Below are 21,778 nucleotides of genomic sequence, written 5' to 3'. Positions count from 1 at the left end.
AGCTCTGATACCAATTGATAACTCAATGATGAATAGTGAATACCAAACTGGTACTGAGAGGGGGGGGGGCTAAATCAGCACAGGCACAACAACTTTTCCTGAACTGGCTTGATTGCAAACTGTAAACTACTAGCAATCCCTAACACCGGTCTGAACTAGATTATTACTGGTTAAACATAGTGCAACTATGAAAGACATCAACCAGTCAATCTTCTTAGCTTTTGATACAACCTACTCCCTCATTTCCACTTTGTCCTTATGCATAAACAGATAATCTATCATTAGAGATACAATGATTTACCACTAAACAAGAAATAACAAAATATCACATGGAAGAGGCATCACACATGACACACATATTTTTCACGTGGAAACCCAATTGGGAAAAACCACAGTGGGGATGAATACCCACAAGCTGTTTTTGAACTCTTTAGAAGTCCACTCTGTTAGGAGCCAGGTCCGGTTAAACACTGTTACAACAGGTTATGTTAGGAACCGATCCTGTTAGGGATCACTCGGTTAAGGAATGGCTAGAATACCCGGTTAAGGGTTGAACCCTGTTAGAGGTTACCTTGTTAGAGGATTTTATGAACTCAATGGCTTTGAGTCTCCCTATTTACAGCAAGCTAGTTAAAGCTACCCTATTAAGGGATTTTCCAACTATTGAATTGGTTAGAGATCAACAGGTATCACAATGATCTGGTAATAGCACTCAATGCTAATGCAGATCTACTTTAGTTCCTTCCTTCTGCACACACACTATGCAGGTATCAATCTTCTCAATTGGTCTGGCAAGAATCGTGTATCTCTACACATAGATACACACACAACATTTGCCAACAACCTCAGCATGAAACACCACATCGACCTTATAGGAAACAGATAGGTTGGTAGCATAAACCCTAAACCCTAAACACTTACATTGAGAAATTTAGTCGGTTCAATCCCGACCATTGAACACTTTGCATTTGAATACAACGGTCTTGAACAGATCTCAAGACATTCTCCATCGTTCATTCTTCACCCTCTTCTTGGAGGCGATAACCCATCACGCATTCTCTGTCGTTTGCAGAGACTTCACACATTCCCGAGGTAGATAGGATCAATCTCCTTCATGCAAGATCCTTCACGCGCACAAGGCTGACGTGGCGACACGATCTGACCTCCATTACAATGCTCACTTCAACTAGAAATCCTGAGACTGAGACTACCAACCAATAGTCATGACATATGAACCCTTGATACAAAACATTCCATATACCGGTTCTCGTTCCAACATACTGGGTCTGGTTCACAACATCATACCGGTTCTCTTGTTCTCTTTTCAACATACCGGTTCACTTGGACAAGCATACCGCTTCACTTTTTCCCATATGTCGGTTCACAACATCATACCAGTTCTCTTTGTCAGTTGCTTAACTTCAATATACCGGTTCACTCAGCATATTGACATCAATGGCAACATACAGTATTAACATGTCATCATACTTTGTACATATGCCAACATTCCTTTGGGTGGACAGATCACCGATTGGAGGCAGGTTGCATGCATGTTCAATAGATCATCGAATGTGAGGCAATCAGAAGTGGTAGGAAGATCATTGAGCTGAGGCAGTTCACCGAAGCAAAGGAAGAGGTGTTGGATGAGCAGGTTATGTACCGGTTGGAGGAAGAGTTGCTCAGGAACCTGTTGTGAACCAGTTGGTTGAAAAGAACTTGAGGCAGCTTGTGGACTTTTTCAGATCGCCGAGCATTGAGGCAATACAAGGCTTGCAAGAAGACCACCAAACCTAGAGCTTGAGCTTGAGGCAGTTAGTGGGTGGAGACTTGAACAGATTGTCGAACCCCTAAGGTAGTTGCAAGTACCTACTAATAGATCTCCGAGCCAGATCAAGTGATGGGACTCACTTTTCAATTAACCTTGAGAGTCTGATGTAGGAGCACCGGAGTAGTTCATCTGGTTGGAGTAGAAGCCCCAGAATAGTTCAAACCGGTTGGAGTAGTTAGCAGTGGATTTGCTTGGAGATCATTGCATTTGTTCATGTTTGAGAGTTTAGTGTTGTTGATTTGGATTTATCACTTTGAGTTTTTTTTCTTTAACATATTCAAGATTCATGGCATTTGGATTTTTTTTTGGTGAGATATTGATTATGGTATTGTTCCAATATTGGTGTGTTCTTACCGGTTGGTCTTGAAGTGAGAAAAGCGAAGCCGGATTGGGTTGTGAATGGTTTCTGTAACTTGTGGATCATTGAGCGATGTTGTTTTAGGCCTTGGTCGATGTTCCCGGAGGTCTGCATGAAGTTTTATGCATTTTGAAGATGTTCTTGGTGATTTGGGCCAACACGTTATTGTTTACACATTTCATCTTGAATCGGTTGGTCTTTGGCCAACTTGATCGAGTTGTTATTGCTTGTGGTTGGTATAAAGGAAAGTTTTGAGATTCATTTTACGGGACAAAGGTCAGAGGAAGAAGAGATCAAGCGAAGTTGTAGTTACCAGCGAGTTTCTGGTCCCGAGGGACTCAAGCCCAAAGGGGCTGAGGTCTGGATCAGTGCTGAACTGGGTAGACTGTTACCAGAGGTCGAATCGATGAGAAGAAGATCTACGGATCTTAGATTTGTGTTGTAAGCATTGTTTTGTAGTCCTGGGCTATGATCCATCATGTTTAGCAGCTAAAGGCATGTGTAATTCATCAAATGGTTGTGATGATTGATTTACCTATTTATCGGCTATATCACATATTACTTCTACCGGTTAGGATTTCTCTTTATTTGTTTACCGGTTATCTCTTGTGTTGTATCTATTGGTTGCTGATATCTTGCATGGTGTTATGTGTTATAGGTTGCAAGGCAGGGATGTCCTTCATTGGATCTCCCTACCTTGACTACACCAATTTCAAAAGCTGCTAAATTACCAATGAGTTGATCAGTGGTATACTAACTCAAATCATTGCTCTCCTGTATAGCATGCCTTGTAGGTTGGTAGGATTTAGCCAAAGTCAGCAAGATCTTATGAACAAGATCATAGTCATCCAAATGTCCACCGGCGGCTCTAATGCCATTAGCAAGATCGCGCACTCTATGAATATAGTTCTCAATTCATCTTCAAGCATTCTCAGATACTCATACTTCTGATTAAGATTCATCAGTCTAGCTTGCTTTGTCTTTAATTTCCTTCATATGCCAAACATAGTTTTTTCCATACAGCTTTAGCTTCTTTCAATCCTTTACCCTTCCAAACACTGAATCACTTATACAACTGAACATTATAGCTCTAGCTTTCGCATTAGTCTCCTTCAACTTTATCTCATCCGGAGTATGAGCACCACCCTTTGGAGGTGTATATCTAGTCTGAATTATTTCACAAATTCCATTTGGTAATGTCTCCAAATGCAATTCCATTCTCACCTTACAATATGGAAAGTTTGTACCATCAAAGATCATAACTTTGTAATGTGTGTCCCGTGCCATACCGGATCTGCCTCAAGTGCTTAAGCTTACTCAAGAGGAACCTTGCTTTGATACCAATTGTTGAACCCAAGGTATGATTGAGAGGAGGGTGAATTAATCTAAAATAGATATTAATGTAGCATATAAACAGTTAAACAACCACACACATCAAACACATGAACACCAATATTTTCTACATGGAAAACGCAAATAGGGAAAAACCACGGTGAGCACCTGCCCACAAAAAATATATTCACTATGTATATCAAATTACAATGGAAAGAGTTCACTGCTCCAAACTTTCAAACCAAGGCTAACTGCTCTTTGGGCAAGACAAAAAAGAGGACTTGCAAACCTGAAGCTAACTGCAACAAGGAAAAATACAAAAATGATATGAAAAGAAGGATCTCCTGATCATGAAGTTGTCCTTGAACTCTACATCAAGCAACCAACATTAGCACACACAACTCAGACCTCAATTGCCAACACTTTGTCTCATATCTCTCTCATAATCTCAGCACAACTTGCATATCATTTGAACACAACTCTTCTTCTTTTCTCTTCATTGAACCTCACTGGCTATCTTCACATCACAAATCTACACTCTATCCTCATCACTCACTCAACTCAATCACATTCATCCTTATATACAAGATAGATCATGAAATCTTGAACCAAGTCATCTTGAATCAAATAAACCTTTTAGACCAAAAACACACATGTTGATCCACTCCAGGATAAAGAGGGGACCAAAACACATCTTCCAAAGATCAAATCATCAATCTGCAATCACTAGATCATAACAAACAACATATCAACATGCTACACATCCATATATGCAATTAATGGTTGAAACATATCCTGCAATGCAAATAACTCTAATCCGGATCTCCACATGGTACAGTGAGACTCCATAACACATCAAACAATCTTCCACAAGTCATATCCTAACCTAAGGATAGGTCTAACATAGAATATCACAACCAACTATGAATAATGCCACAACACCCGAAGACCACAATAATATTTCCAAACCACAAAACAATCATATCCACAATACCATTTGAAACTATATCCAAAGAAGATAACAATAACAAACAACATTTTTTGGACCTGAACACTTTTGGAACAACAAATAGAACAATTGCATCACTAGCACAGTAAGATATATTTGCACCATAGACATTCTAGACCAACACCAATCTGGAACAAGTTTGACATCAATGACAACCACAACAATACATAATTTTAACAAGGGCTAAAGAAATGAGGAGAATTGACAATCCAAATTTTTCTCGATTCTTTGTTGAAGAGAAGAATCCATTCATAAGGATTAAAAGGCTATTAGAACATGCAAATACTCTAATTCCAAGGCAGATTGTGTCATGCCCAAAATTTAGGGCAAAAACGGAAATTTTTTTTTTTTTTTAAAGATACTAATTTAATTAACAAGTACACTCTTGCGACAAGCGTTAACGAAAATTTCATTAATAAATTTGAGCTCATTCTGAAACGAACGAAGCATCGACAATCTGTTATAATTTAATTGTGGAAAACCTACTGGTTTAAATTCTATCTCCAAAAGATATTTAATTAATAGTTTTATTAAATTAATCATTCTAAAATATTAGGAGAGATATTTTAAAATTTATTTCTCACTATGACTATATAGTCTTAGCAATTTTAATTAATTTCTCCTTTACAATTTTTTTTTAAAATCAATATTGTGTACATATAAAATGCACATATATACAGATAAATTATGCATAAATTTTGAATATCAATAATTTAATTTCTTAAATCAGTTAAACAAAAAAAACATACATATATATTCATATATATATTCCCATATATATATATATGGAAACATATATATTATTATATATATATCCTACATATATTCCATTATTTTAATCCTAACCTCCTAAACCCATTTCAACTTTCTAAAAATTATCACTTAATTTCTTCAACCCTAATTAGGGTTCTAAATTCCTATTTAACCATTACCTAATACCCAAAATACATATTATTTTTTTATATTTTAAAAAAACTACACTTCCCTAGCCCCTTTCGGGCTAGGGTTTAACCCATTATTTTTTTTTAACAGATGATGACTCACGTTGGGCCGAAGACCCTAAGGGCGGCCATGTCCCTATTTCTAGCAGGTCGCGGGGGTTTATTAGCATGCTGGGCCGCGCGCGCGCCACTGTGTGAGCGCACAGTGGGCGCCGCGGCACCACTGTGTGCCCACACAGTGGGCGCCGCTGGCGGCACCACTGTGTGGCCACACAGTGGTGGCCGTGGCCGTCCACTGTGTGCCCACACAGTGGGAGCCGCAAGCGGCTCCACTGTGTGTGCACACAGTGGGCGCCGCACGGTCGTCCACTGTGCGTACACACAGTGGAGCCCGCGGGGTTCCCATCTTATTTTTTTTAAAAATTTTTTTTAAAAAATTACAATAACATTTAATAATATATGTATATATATATTTATATATATATATATATATATATAAATATATATATATATACATATTTATATATAAGTATATTCATAAATTAAAAAGCATAGATAAAAAGATAAATTTAAATTCTAAATAAAATCTATATATATTTTAAAAGAGAATTATTACATGCAAAATTCTAAGCTAATATAATAAAGGAAAAGATTACCTTAAGTTAAATCAAGAATTTAATTATATATATATATATATATATATATATATATATATATATATATATATATATATATATATATATATATATATATATATATTAATTTAAATGCATCTATAAGACAAGCTTCTAAATCAATGTTTAACAAAAACAAATACAATTTAAAGTATTTCACAAGGATACATTATACGTTTCTTTTTTTTTGTAATAAGAAATCCATTAACATGCTTTATTTTTTTTTTCTAAATAGATTATTCACATAAAACAACTTCTCTTTCCATCTAAAATACTTATAAAGCTTTCAGCTTAAATAAACTTCTATTTTGACTTAATTAAAATATAGGTAAAAATCTAAATGAAATCAGACTTTTTATTTCTTTCATAAAACAAGAAGCTTTGCATGCATTACTAATTTGCTTTTCTTTTTCAATTATTCAAGGAGTAAAATCAAGCCTTTTCTCTTTCTTTAAAACATCTCTATTATATACTACCAAATTTACAGCAATGTTTTCTCTGAACAGTCACAACAATAAGACTTCAAATCTATTATTACAAAATTACAACTTGCTTCTCCTTTCTTTTGAATTGAGACATTTATTCACAACAACTTTAAAACAACATCTGCAACTGAAATCAAATATCTTCGAATTCATCTTCTGGTTAACTTTCATGAATTTCTAATTCTCTTTGCTCTGGATTTCCTGCATAATAGAAAATACAAAACTGACCACGGAGTGCTCACCTCCCAGCCTAGGCTAACTGGTAGCCACCCCCGAGCTCGGAGAACCAATTCCTAGACGGGTAACAAACAGGCAAACACAAAGAACACAAAACATACAAATACTCCAGACACATTCCCAACCTGGCTTTCACAGTACCACACTCTGGTGGTGAACATTTTCAAAGGGTGGTAGTGGACCAAATACCCTGAGGAGAATCTGCAAGTATGTAATAACAAGAAGCCACCTCATGGCACAAATAACATATCAAAATCTCAACCCCATAATTCCTTATGCCCCCCAAAGGCATTCTAGCCTTATAACCCTCCTTATGACCCCCATTGCACAAACAGGCCATGCAGCAAGGGTCACACAAAGATCCCTTGTGATCGCTCTCTAAAGAGAGTCTCTCACTCGAGGGCTGTCACTGCTACCACCCTCAAGATCCTCTTCTCTCCCAAGAGAAAGAGGGATCTTGAGAAAACTCCCAAAACACATTCATTCATAAAACAAAACCAAAAGATTTTCAAAAATTCGTTTTCAAGAATACAGATTTTCTTATTCAACAACTTCCAGAAATAAACAAAATCAAGTCATTGAAAGTAAAAAAATGAAACCAACCTTAATCTGCCCAAAGGTTATAATGATATCTGAAGAAGAGCTGCCCAATCCACAATTCTTTATTTTCCTTAATCAATTTCTTTAACCCATAACATTATTTTTCTTCCAAGTTTTCTTCTGTCTTCAAAAATGGAGAGTGGGTGATTAACCAGCTATTCCCAAAAATCTTCCTTAAGAAGCTCACTCTCTGAGTTCTCACAGGATTCTAAAAAAAAAATCAAAAAGAAGGAAGAAAGCAATAATGCAAAAAAAAAGACTTTTCTTTCAAGAGGGAAAATCTTGATTTGATTTCCCTTCCATTTTCCATTTTCGCTCAACTCAAAAAAGCCAATTTTTAAAGCGTTAAAAAGATCATAATAAAGTAGAAACTTGCCTAAAATTACCCCTAACCCCTAGGTATACCTTATGGGCTTTAGGAAACCCTAATAAACTACCCCTAGGTGTTCATTTAACCCATTTTAAACCCCTCTGAAGTTTATTTTCGGGTCAAACATAAGTTGACCACTCCAAATATTATATTCTCAAAATATCTTTTTGACAACACATTATTTTATTTAAAACTAATAATAATTAACACTTTCCCATCAAGAGACAAGATAAAATATTTAAATTTAAATCCACACATGTGTCAAGTGACACTAATAAAATACTTTTACAAAATAAACATGAAATTGTCTCTTGAGGTTTTTACACAAAAAATTTAAATAACACATAACACACATGCAGCATATACTGATACGAATAAAATACAACACAAACGAGGTGTTGTCTCTCCAAATAGACAAACCCTGGCTTTACGAACATACATAAGTCTAGGTTTGATTCTCCGTAATTTTCCATGGTCACATGGTAAATTTCCTGCGCATCTCAATTTACACATTAGTACTCCCAAATATTCATATATAATATAATTCAATAATACAACAATGCACATCATTACTTGCATACACTTTTCATCTGCACAGATTGAATACATCTTTTGTCAAGCAAATTCACATAAACAATTTTTCATCCCAATTCACATAAACTAAACATACATCATAGTTCTATATTCAAAGTAAAGTCCTGCAAATTCATTAACGACATCTATCATTGCAATATCATTCTATCTAATAATCATGTAGTGTTCTATCTCATAAAGCATGTAAGTAAAACATCAATTCATAGCAATGTTATCCAATATCCTGAAATCATATAATTTTTAAGTCTCAAAATGCATCAAAACAAAGTATCCATAGTAGTCTAAAATATAAAATCCACTGAATGTCAAACTGAGTCGAGGTGAGGCCTCACATCCTCCCCCTCTAGGCATGAACTTCCTCCTGGAGTTCATCAAAGAGGTGAGGGTACTCTGATCTCATACGTGCTGCGTCCTCCCATGAAGCCGTAACCTCATCATAACAATCCCACTGGACCCTAACCTGGTCCAGCTCTCGACCTCGAAGGGCCAATGTCCGGCGTGCCAAAATGCGAATGGGCTCCAAAGCTAGCTGCCCGTCCGACTCCACCTGCAAGGCATCCCAATCTAAAATGTGAGACTCATCATAGATATACTTTCTCAAAACTGAAACATGAAACACATCGTGGATGCGTGACAGGCTAGGTGGCAAAGCTAAACGGTAGGCAACTGGGCCTATCCTCTCCAGAATCTCAAAAGGTCCTACAAAGCGAGGTGCGAGCTTAGAACCCTTTCCGTAACGGATCGGACTCTTATGCGGTCGCACTCTCAAGAAAACTCTATCTCCAACCAAGTAACTACGATCAATCCTCTTTGCATCGGCATACTTCTTCTGTCTATCCTGAGCCTCTCTGAGACGCTGCCTAATCAAATCCACCTTCTGTTCCATATTTCGAACTAACTCAGGACCAATGGCAACTCTATCCTCTATGCGATCCCAACTCAAGGGCGTCCTGCAAGGCCTGCCGTATAATGCCTGATAGGGTGGCATCCCCAAGGAAGTGTGATGCCCATTGTTATAGGCAAACTCCACTAAGGGAAGATACTCCTCCCACCGGGTCTGATGATCCATGACGTACATACGAAGCATATCCTCTAACACCTGATTGACTCTCTCTGTCTGACCATCTATCTCCGGGTGATAAGCTGTACTGAAATTGAGCTTTGTGCCCATAGCTGCCTGTAATGACTTCCAAAAGGTAGAAGTGAAAAGAGAATCCCTGTCAGAAATAATCTTGCGGGGTACGCCATGTAGTCTAACAATGTCTCGCAAGAACACCTGTGCTACTGCTGGAGCTGTGAATGTAGTACGAACTGGTGAAAAGTGAGCTACTTTGGTCAGCTTGTCAACTGTCACCAAGATAGCATCATGGCGACGAGAAGACATAGGGAGACCAATGATGAAATCCATGGATATAGTATCCCACTTCCACTCTGGTATAGCATGAGACTGAAGCAACCCACCTGGATGACGGTGCTCCGCCTTTACCCTCTGACACTCGAGACACCGAGCTACTATCTCAGCAATGAGCTGCCGCATTCCTGGCCAATGATACAACTGCCTCAAGTCTGCATGCAACTTCTTAACCCCGGGATGCGCAGCATAAGGAGCTCTATGAGCTTCCGAGACAATGAACTCTCGCAACCCTCCGGAGGAAGGTACATAAATGCGCCCTCTGTGGCGTAATAGTCCATCGGACTCCAAAGAATAATCCACATATTTCCCTTCTAGAGTAACCTGAGAACGTAACACCTGACAAACCTCTACATACCATCCATCCTCAGATAAGTGCCGAAGTATACGGTCCCTCAAGTCTGTGCCCATGGATATGGTGCAAACCTCATGACGTCTCCTACTCAAGGCATCTGCAACTACATTTTCCTTTCCCTTGATGTAGTGAACGTCAAAATCATATTCGCACAAAAACTCCATCCATCTCCTCTAACGCGCATTAAGGTTTGGCTGAGTGAAGATGTACTGAAGACTCTGATGATCTGAATGCAACTCAAAGTGATGTCCTAGAAGGAAGTGTCTCCACCTCACAAGTGCATGCACTACTGCTGCGAGCTCAAGGTCGTGAGTGGGATAATTAAGTTCATGAGTCTTAAGTTTCCTAGACTCGAAAGCTATGGCCCTACCACCTTGCATAAGAACTGCCCCTAAACCCTCTAAGGAAGCATCGGTACAAACCATGAAATCAGCTGAAGGATCTGGTACAACAAGGATGGGAGCGCTAGTAAGTGCCTTTTTGAGTTCCTGAAAGGCCTTCTCGCACTTCTCTGTCCATTCAAACTTCTTCCCTTTACGCTGAAGTGAGGTAATAGGGTGTGCGACTCTGGAGAAACCTTCGACAAAACGTCGGTAATATCCTGCTAAACCCATAAAACTCCTGACCTCTGTCACACTGGTAGGCGCTGGCCAATCCATAATAGCCCTAATCTTTGATGAGTCAACTGAGATCCCATCACCGGAAATAACGTGTCCAAGGTACTTGACCTCAGATCGAAAGAAAGCACACTTCGATAGGCTGCCAAACAACTGGTTATCTCACAAACACTGCAATACCTGTTTCAGGTGCTCCTCATGCTCCTTCTCATTCCGAGAATATATCAATATATCATCGAGGAACACAATAACAAAACGGTCCAGAAAGGTACGGAACACCCCATTCATGAGACTCATAAAAACTGCTGGGGCATTCGTAAGTCCAAAGGGGACTACGGTAAACTCATAGTGACCATATCTAGTGCGAAATGCGGTCTTGTGGATATCACCTTCCACTATTCTCAAAATATGGTATCCTGACTTCAGATCTATTTTGGAAAAGACCTTGGCACCCTGAAGCTGATCAAATAAATCATCAATTCTGGGCAAGGGATATCGGTTCTTGATGGTTACTTTATTTAGCTACCGGTAATCCATACACAATCGAAGAGATCCATCCTTCTTCTTAACGAGGATAACTGGTGCACCCCACGGGGATACGCTAGGACGGATATGACCCTTCTCGAGAAGTTCCTCAAGCTGAATTTTAAGTTCATTAAGCTCATTTGTGGTCATTCTATAAGGTGCTCTGGAAACTGGCTCGGCTCCTGGTACTAGGTCTATATGAAAATCAATCTCTCTACGGGGAGGCATTCCCGGTAACTCTGAAGGAAATACATCTGAATATCCCTGAAGGATAGGATGGTCATCGAGCGATGTTTCTTTTTCCTCCTCTTCTCCTCTGTCACTGATAGTGATAGCAAAAAGCTGACATCCCTTCCGCATGCTCCGCTTGAGCTGCATTGCGGAGATCATACGAAGAGACACGGGCCTCTGAATTCCGGTGATAACTATGGGCGAACCATGATCATCCTCACACTCGATCTTTTTCAGACGACAATCCATCTTGACTCTGTGGGCATAAAGCCAATCCATGCCAAGTACGATTCCATAAGATCCAAGTGGAGTCACTCTAAGGTCTACTACAGTGGTGGTTTTGCCAATCTGCAACTGACATGCCCTAACTTCTGATTCTACTAACACTCTAGCCCCTGAAGCTAATTCCACTTCCCAACTGACACCCTGCCTAGTTGCCACTAGCCCGCAACGCTCCACAACCAACGGAGATATAAAGGAGTCGGTAGCTCCTGAATCAAACAAAATAGATACATTGTTACCTCTGATTATACCTGAAGATTCGATAACCGTGGCCTGATGGTCGGCCTGGCGGTTGTCAACCGCTGCGAATACTCTATGGGACCTGCCCATATCACCGACTGTCGGCTCTGAAGCGGCCATCCGCTGACTCCCTGCTACCTGTCCCTGAGGGCAATCCCTCGCCAAGTGCCCCATGGCTCCACAAGTAAAGCAAGCACCCCGTGCCTGGAACTGGGCACCCTGAGGCCTAGAAAATCCCTGACCTCCTGTCCTACTGGATCCGCTGTACCCACCCCTGGAGGACTGCTGAGTCCCTGCCGGCTGTGTGTACTGCCCCTGTGCTCTCTGATCACGTTTCTGTCCCTGAGTCTGCCACTGCTTGGGCTTGGAGCCCTGCGGATACTGTGGAGGCTTCTGCCTCTGGTTCTGTGGTGTCTGTTGTGGAGGAGGGGGTTTGGAGAACCCCTGAGAATTTCGGTTGTTCCCCTTCCAATGTGGTTTCTGGAATCCATAAGTCTGGGGTGCGGGATTTCGGTTCTGATACCGATCCCTATTGTCCTGTGGTCTAACCTGAATTTCCTCGGCAATCAGTGCCTTCTCTACAGCAACCCGAAGGCTCTCTGGAGCAGACATCCTAACAGGCCCGGCTATACCGGCATTCAATCCCCTGATGAAGCGGTTTACAAGAAGTTTCCCATCCTTTAGATAATCTACATATGGCAACAACTCAAAGAATTTACTCTCATACTGGGTTACTGACAAGCCTTTTTGTTGGAGATCATGAAATTCGTCTATACGACGCTGCCTGAAGTGCTCTGATAGGTACCTCTCCCGGAACCTCTCGGTGAATATCTCCCAAGTGAGTGTATCAGGTACAAGTCCGCATTTGTACTCTTCCTGTCTCCACCAGGTGGAGGCTGTTCCTCTCAGAAGATGAACTGCAACACGTGCTTTCAGGTTGCTCTCATAAGAACGCAACGCAAAGCACCTCTCAAGACTCAGAAGCCATGCCTCGGCCTCTACTCCATCTGTAGAACCTCCGAAGGATGGTGGTTGGAGGCGCATGACCTCCCTGATGAGATCCCCTGGATCTCGACGACCTCTCTCAAAATAGACTGGTTCCACCGCAGGAGGTGGTCCTGGCATATGCACTGACTCTGGCTCATTACCACCCTGGCTCTCTACAGGAATCGGAGCTGGGCTCCTGCTCCGTTCTCTATCAACAGATCTATGACTCCCAGAGTCATGACTCCTAACCGGAGGGTTCTCTGCAGGAATCCTTTCCTGAACAATGCCAATAAGATTCTGAATGGCTGCTAGAAGGTCACGGTTAGGTTCATTTGGCTGTTCGGGAGGTGCTCCTGGGTTCTCCTCTGGAATCGATGCCTCTCTCTCTTCCTCATCGCGAGCTAGGCGCTCACGTCTAGGACCCCGTCCGCGCTTGCGAGCTTGTCGCGTCAACGGAGGCATCCTAAGAGGAAAATAATACAAAACAATTAATTTATTTCTTTTAGAATTAAATTTATTTAAATTCAGAATTCCATTAACAAAATACTTTAAAATATTCTAAGGCGAAACGTAAGTGAGTAAGGCTCCTAGTGTGGAAACCTTGCTCTGATACCAAAATGTCATGCCCAAAATTTAGGGCAAAAACGGAATTTTTTTTTTTTTTTTAAAGATACTAATTTAATTAACAAGCACACTCTTGCGACAAGCGTTAACGAAAATTTCATTAATAAATTCGAGCTCATTCTGAAACGAACGAAGCATCGACAATCTGTTATAATTTAATTGTGGAAAACCTACTGGTTTAAATTCTATCTCCAAAAGATATTTAATTAATAGTTTTATTAAATTAATCATTCTAAAATATTAGGAGAGATATTTTAAAATTTATTTCTCACTATGACTATATAGTCTTAGCAATTTTAATTAATTTCTCCTTTACAATTTTTTTTTAAAATCAATATTGTGTACATATAAAATGCACATATATACAGATAAATTATGCATAAATTTTGAATATCAATAATTTAATTTCTTAAATCAGTTAAACAAAAAAAACATACATATATATTCATATATATATTCCCATATATATATATATGGAAACATACATATTATTATATATATATCCTACATATATTCCATTATTTTAATCCTAACCTCCTAAACCCATTTCAACTTTCTAAAAATTATCACTTAATTTCCTCAACCCTAATTAGGGTTCTAAATTCCTATTTAACCATTACCTAATACCCAAAATACATATTATTTTTTTATATTTTAAAAAAACTACACTTCCCTAGCCCCTTTCGGGCTAGGGTTTAACCCATTATTTTTTTTTAACAGATGATGACTCACGTTGGGCCGAAGACCCTAAGGGCGGCCATGTCCCTATTTCTAGCAGGTCGCGGAGGTTTATTAGCATGCTGGGCCGCGCGCGCGCCACTGTGTGAGCGCACAGTGGGCGCTGCAGCACCACTGTGTGCCCACACAGTGGGCGCCGCTGGCGGCACCACTGTGTGGCCACACAGTGGCGGCCGTGGCCGTCCACTGTGTGCCCACACAGTGGGAGCCGCAAGCGGCTCCACTGTGTGTGCACACAGTGGGCGCCGCGCGGTCGTCCACTGTGCGTACACACAGTGGAGCCCGCGGGCTTCCCATCTTTTTTTTTTTTTAAATTTTTTTTTAAAAATTACAATAACATTTAATAATATATGTATATATATATATTTATATATATCTATATATATATATAAATATATATATATACATATTTATATATAAGTATATATATATATATGTGGTATATTCATAAATTAAAAAGCATAGATAAAAAGATAAATTTAAATTCTAAATAAAATCTATATATATTTTAAAAGAGAATTATTACATGCAAAATTCTAAGCTAATATAATAAAGGAAAAGATTACCTTAAGTTAAATCAAGAATTTAATTATATATATATATATATATATATATATATATTTAAATGCATCTATAAGACAAGCTTCTAAATCAATGTTTAACAAAAACAAATACAATTTAAAGTATTTCACAAGGATACATTATACGTTTCTTTTTTTTTGTAATAAGAAATCCATTAACATGCTTTATTTTTTTTTTCTAAATAAATTATTCACATAAAACAACTTCTCTTTCCATCTAAAATACTTATAAAGCTTTCAGTTTAAATAAACTTCTATTTTGACTTAATTAAAATATAGGTAAAAATCTAAATGAAATCAGACTTTTTATTTCTTTCATAAAACAAGAAGCTTTGCATGCATTACTAATTTGCTTTTCTTTTTCAATTATTCAAGGAGTAAAATCAAGCCTTTTCTCTTTCTTTAAAACATCTCTATTATATACTACCAAATTTACAGCAATGTTTTCTCTGAACAGTCACAACAATAAGACTTCAAATCTATTATTACAAAATTACAACTTGCTTCTCCTTTCTTTTGAATTGAGACATTTATTCACAACAACTTTAAAACAACATCTGCAACTGAAATCAAATATCTTCGAATTCATCTTCTGGTTAACTTTCATGAATTTCTAATTCTCTTTGCTCTGGATTTCCTGCATAATAGAAAATACAAAACTGACCACGGAGTGCTCACCTCCCAGCCTAGGCTAACTGGTAGCCACCCCCGAGCTCGGAGAACCAATTCCTAGACGGGTAACAAACAGGCAAACACAAAGAACACAAAACATACAAATACTCCAGACACATTCCCAACCTGGCTTTCACAGTACCACACTCTGGTGGTGAACATTTTCAAAGGGTGGTAGTGGACCAAATACCCTGAGGAGAATCTGCAAGTATGTAATAACAAGAAGCCACCTCATGGCACAAATAACATATCAAAATCTCAACCCCATAATTCCTTATGCCCCCCAAAGGCATTCTAGCCTTATAACCCTCCTTATGACCCCCATTGCACAAACAGGCCATGCAGCAAGGGTCACACAAAGATCCCTTGTGATCGCTCTCTAAAGAGAGTCTCTCACTCGAGGGCTGTCACTTCTACCACCCTCAAGATCCTCTTCTCTCCCAAGAGAAAGAGGGATCTTGAGAAAACTCCCAAAACACATTCATTCATAAAACAAAACCAAAAGATTTTCAAAAATTCGTTTTCAAGAATACAGATTTTCTTATTCAACAACTTCCAGAAATAAACAAAATCAAGTCATTGAAAGTAAAAAAATGAAACCAACCTTAATCTGCCCAAAGGTTATAATGATATCTGAAGAAGAGCTGCCCAATCCACAATTCTTTATTTTCCTTAATCAATTTCTTTAACCCATAACATTATTTTTCTTCCAAGTTTTCTTCTGTCTCCAAAAATGGAGAGTGGGTGATTAACCAGCTATTCCCAAAAGTCTTCCTTAAGAAGCTCACTCTCTGAGTTCTCACAGGATTCTAAAAAAAAAATCAAAAAGAAGGAAGAAAGCAATAATGCAAAAAAAAAGACTTTTCTTTCAAGAGGGAAAATCTTGATTTGATTTCCCTTCCATTTTCCATTTTCGCTCAACTCAAAAAAGCCAATTTTTAAAGCGTTAAAAAGATCATAATAAAGTAGAAACTTGCCTAAAATTACCCCTAACCCCTAGGTATACCTTATGGGCTTTAGGAAACCCTAATAAACTACCCCTAGGTGTTCATTTAACCCATTTTAAACCCCTCTGAAGTTTATTTTCGGGTCAAACATAAGTTGACCACTCCAAATATTATATTCTCAAAATATCTTTTTGACAACACATTATTTTATTTAAAACTAATAATAATTAACACTTTCCCATCAAGAGACAAGATAAAATATTTAAATTTAAATCCACACATGTGTCAAGTGACACTAATAAAATACTTTTACAAAATAAACATGAAATTGTCTCTTGAGGTTTTTACACAAAAAATTTAAATAACACATAACACACATGCAGCATATACTGATACGAATAAAATACAACACAAACGAGGTGTTGTCTCTCCAAATAGACAAACCCTGGCTTTACGAACATACATAAGTCTAGGTTTGATTCTCCGTAATTTTCCATGGTCACATGGTAAATTTCCTGCGCATCTCAATTTACACATTAGTACTCCCAAATATTCATATATAATATAATTCAATAATACAACAATGCACATCATTACTTGCATACACTTTTCATCTGCACAGATTGAATACATCTTTTGTCAAGCAAATTCACATAAACAATTTTTCATCCCAATTCACATAAACTAAACATACATCATAGTTCTATATTCAAAGTAAAGTCCTGCAAATTCATTAACGACATCTATCATTGCAATATCATTCTATCTAATAATCATGTAGTGTTCTATCTCATAAAGCATGTAAGTAAAACATCAATTCATAGCAATGTTATCCAATATCCTGAAATCATATAATTTCTAAGTCTCAAAATGCATCAAAACAAAGTATCCATAGTAGTCTAAAATATAAAATCCACTGAATGTCAAACTGAGTCGAGGTGAGGCCTCACAGATTGTTAAGAAGAATAAGAAACATATTGTTGCTGAGGTGAAAGAGTGAAGAGCTTACAAGCAACCTGCTATGAAAGCAAGGCCGATTGATTTTGAGCAGGATAAAAGAAAAGGTATTGAAATTATAGATATAGAAGAGGATGTGCAAATTGTACTACTTGAATTGCATGAAGATCCATCTTATCCTCATAATTATCATCTTCCTTCTCCACCATCTTCACCACCTTCCAAGCATAAAAGATGATCAAGAAAAAGAAAATATGCTAGAATAATGGAAATTGGAATTCAACACTACAAGTCTAAAGGCAATATCTTTGGTTTTTGTTGATGGAGAATTGAACATGGATTAGTTAAATTCAGTTCTTGATGAGATGTATGCCTTTGAAGTCATATCTAAAAGTTATCAAAGAGATTCTAGAGAAATCATGGATTTCAAGTATGCAGAGCACAATGAAGATGTTGTTAGAAGTCAAGAGTCCCAGTGTCTTGCAAATAGAACATTTGAAGCCTGGGAAGATAGCTATGAGAAGAATAGGGGCACATGTGCAATTTCAATTGGTCATCAGATTTCAAGAAAATTAAATCAATCTTGTAGACAACCTAATTTAGACATCTTCCCCTACAGCAACATCAACTCCTAGTTTTCTGCTAAGCAACATATTTTGATATCTTTGCGAATAGAAGCAAGCCAATCTTGCATATTGTTAGTATATCATGTTGTCCTATTTATCTCCTTCTTCTTTCTCCAACTTTATATTATTATTCTTGAAAATTTTAGACATGCTATCTTTCTGGGCATAATTTGTAAGAGATTGTCAAATCTAAATCTAACAAGAGTACAATTGTCTTTAAGCTTGTTTTCTCCCGTGTTCTTATAAAATGGAATTTTGAGCTATTGTACCATCTTCTTCAGCCTCTAAATTTTTGGGAGAGATTAGGTTTTGTATAGTGTCATAGATAGGTGTTTATAGCATAAAGACATCTAGCTTGAATATTTTGTAAAGCAAGTTCAAAAATTGAAATATAGAAAGTTTCAAATGATTTTGGTGAGATTATCTCCATAATATTGTATTTGCAACTCTTTGAAAAACAATGAACAAGTTTAGATTATAAAAATTGTCTTTGTGATTTATTCATCGTGTATGTTCAATTTGGTGCTTCTTTTTAAGGAACATATTAAATTGCTTTAAGTTGAACATAAGGGTTTCGGGTGTGATGTTAAGGATCTCAATGAAGAATTATATCAGAGTTTACAATGGAAAAATTAGAGTAAAGCATTAATCTCATGAGCCCACTGGTTTTGAATCAATCTTGTTGAGAAATTGTGAATATTAAGTTATAGTCTGACTCTATAGCCCTGATAAGGCATTGGTCTAAATTTTGAGTCTTTCAAAGTCAGAGATCAATCTAAAAAATCAAAATATCAAATTTACTTTCAAGTATTTATTTGGTTAGGCTAGGGTTCTCTATTCTCTAAGCAAGAAAGAAACTAACCCAAGATAACACCCAAAGTTATAGATTATCATACATTTTCTTAGTTAATGAATAAGAATGTTTTTGCTAAACAATACTAAACAATTTGTTTTAATAAAATCAAAAGGTATTGTTATAGGGCTACCCCCCTTGGTCTTGCAAAACCAAATTTGTGGAAGGTTGTAGCCTTAAGGTTCAACCTTTTTCATTGAAAACTGATCTAGACCTCTTGAAAATAAGAAGTGGCTAACCTTTAGAGGGTTTTTAGGTTCATTAGTTGGAAAACACCAACAAAATCTTCTATGATTCGTTTACGAACTAAAATTTCTCATGGTTCATCTCCACTAGCAGCTATAATAATCCATTTTTCAGCAAGACAAGTCCCTTGTGTTTTGGGATCTATAAGCCTCGAGCCACCTTATGTCTCAGTTGAATGCAATGAGACCATGAAGAAGCAATGAACCCAACATTTCCATCCCACTTGGACCACAAAAAGTTACGAATTATTCTATTCAACTCATCATAACCTTACATGCATGGCATCCAACAATGTTATTTAATTTTGACAACATTGTGTTTCTAAGCATGCAATTCTAACATGTATATGCAACAATTGTAATGTAGCAATTTTGTTCATTAGGAGAAGAGCACTAGTAGAAGTTATAGTTTCAATAATCGTTCACTCCTTGCCCACCCAACCCACCAATTAATAACTTTAAAAAAACCCAAAAAAAATGATTGTTGAAAGCCCATTAATAAATTTTGCATGTACCAATAGCTGTCCACTTTAGCCCTAGTAGTTAGCATTTTTGGACCATAATTGGCTCATTTATGCACCCATAGTGCACGGCTATTGGGACATTTATGCATAATTATTGGCAATTTTAAGTGCACATTTATTGGGGCATCTTTAAGTAGGTATTGGGCAACAATTTGAAATGTGTACTTTTTTACCCTTATGTGCATAACGGATCCCACAACATGCATCATTACTACCCAGAAGCTAGAACAATAGTTATAAGCAGTTAAGTTGCATACGAAGAGAACCAAAAAAAATAGTTGAAATCCAATGTACCGTTTAAGATTTGTGGGTGCACAACATTAGCTATAACAACTACTAATACACTTCCCCTAATATCCTAGTGTAAATCATTGAGACCTTACACAAATGACTTCCTGAGATCTTGCTAGCTCAGGCCACTAATCTGAATCTAAGGGTACATGCTTATGATTAAAGTGGAGGTCATCGAAAGTTTAAGTGTAGAGGGCATTCCATTCCTTTCCTATTCTTGAATAATTTGAGATTTGATCTTCTAGACGCAGCTAACTTGGCTCCAAAACGACTCACTAACCTTCGTATTATACACTTTTCCCAAAAAATGAAAGATGCAGCTAGTTCTATCGAACACGACCAAGATCTGTAATTTTCGACTAACCTTCATGTTATGTAGAAATCGTGACTTTTTGGAGCCAGTTTAAACGCAACCTGATCTTCCCTACTAGACAATTATATATATATTTGAGAAGCTGTCGAAAGTCCATTTACATGTGGCGTTCACTAAGAGAGCTCCAATAAGCAAACAGAGGAAGCTGTAAAATCATTCCCGATAGCTTGCAGTGCCTTCTTTTTAGGAAGTGATACATCGTACAAAAAAGAAACTGGAGGTGTACATAGCCAATGGGTTAGCAGGAGAAATATATATATATATATGCCGGCAAAATTCTACGAGTTTGGAACAAGTCAATATCAAATCAACTATGTCTCTTCGTATTGTGAGCTACCAAGTGTCACAAAAATGGCGGTCGATATTATTATCAGTACCTTCTGCATCACCATTATTATTTCAAACAAGAAAGTAAAGTTCTGCAATTCTCCAAACGCTTCTTTTTTATTATTTCTTGAATTCATGACTGTATGGTACTAATTTATTCAGAATTGCGTACAATATTGGTGAATGTCGTAATAATGGACTATTACCATAGGCAGGCATGGCTCAAGCTGGCAGTAATCCATTCCATTAGGCGTCCTCTAAAACTTTTGTAATATCACTATTTTATATGAAAATATAATATTATAGTGTAAGTAATTTTTAAATTATAATATGTTGATGGGATGTTGAGATATTGTATTAGGGTTGTAGTTATTTGGCTCAAAAAACGTTTCAATCATATTGTCGTACATCGAAAATAATCTTCATGTTATACAACCGGGGGATCAGTAGTCGCAACGCTTCTGCCAAGTCCCACAACCAGCCACCGACGGGACACAAGAAACTTCGCGAGAAAGTGTACTGCCTTCCATAAAAGGCACAAACGACATGAAGCTCTTTGTCGCGGACAGCTGTGTGGAGAATAGCCAGTGGGGGTTATGAGTAGGTAATCTATTTTTTAGGTGTGCTTTAAAATTTTAGATTTATTTTAAATTGTAATCTCTCATTATTAAACTTTTGTATTGTAATATCTTGATACAATGTTGAGACATTGCATTAGGACAAAAGGTTAAAGTTGAGGCTAGGAGTAATCTATTTTTTTAGGCGTCCTCTAAATTTTGGATTTATTTTAAATTGTAATCTTATTATTTTTATATAAAAACATAATAATATGTTGTTATCTAACTTTTGTACTTTAATTTTTTGATAGGATGCTCAAACATTGCGCTAGGACAAGGGTTAAAGTTGAGGCTATAAGTAATCCATTTTAGTAGGCGTCCTTTAAA

Source organism: Cryptomeria japonica, chromosome 5 (genome assembly GCF_030272615.1).
Source record: "Cryptomeria japonica chromosome 5, Sugi_1.0, whole genome shotgun sequence".
In the NCBI taxonomy this organism is placed as follows: domain Eukaryota; kingdom Viridiplantae; phylum Streptophyta; class Pinopsida; order Cupressales; family Cupressaceae; genus Cryptomeria; species Cryptomeria japonica.
This window is presented reverse-complemented; position numbering follows the sequence as displayed.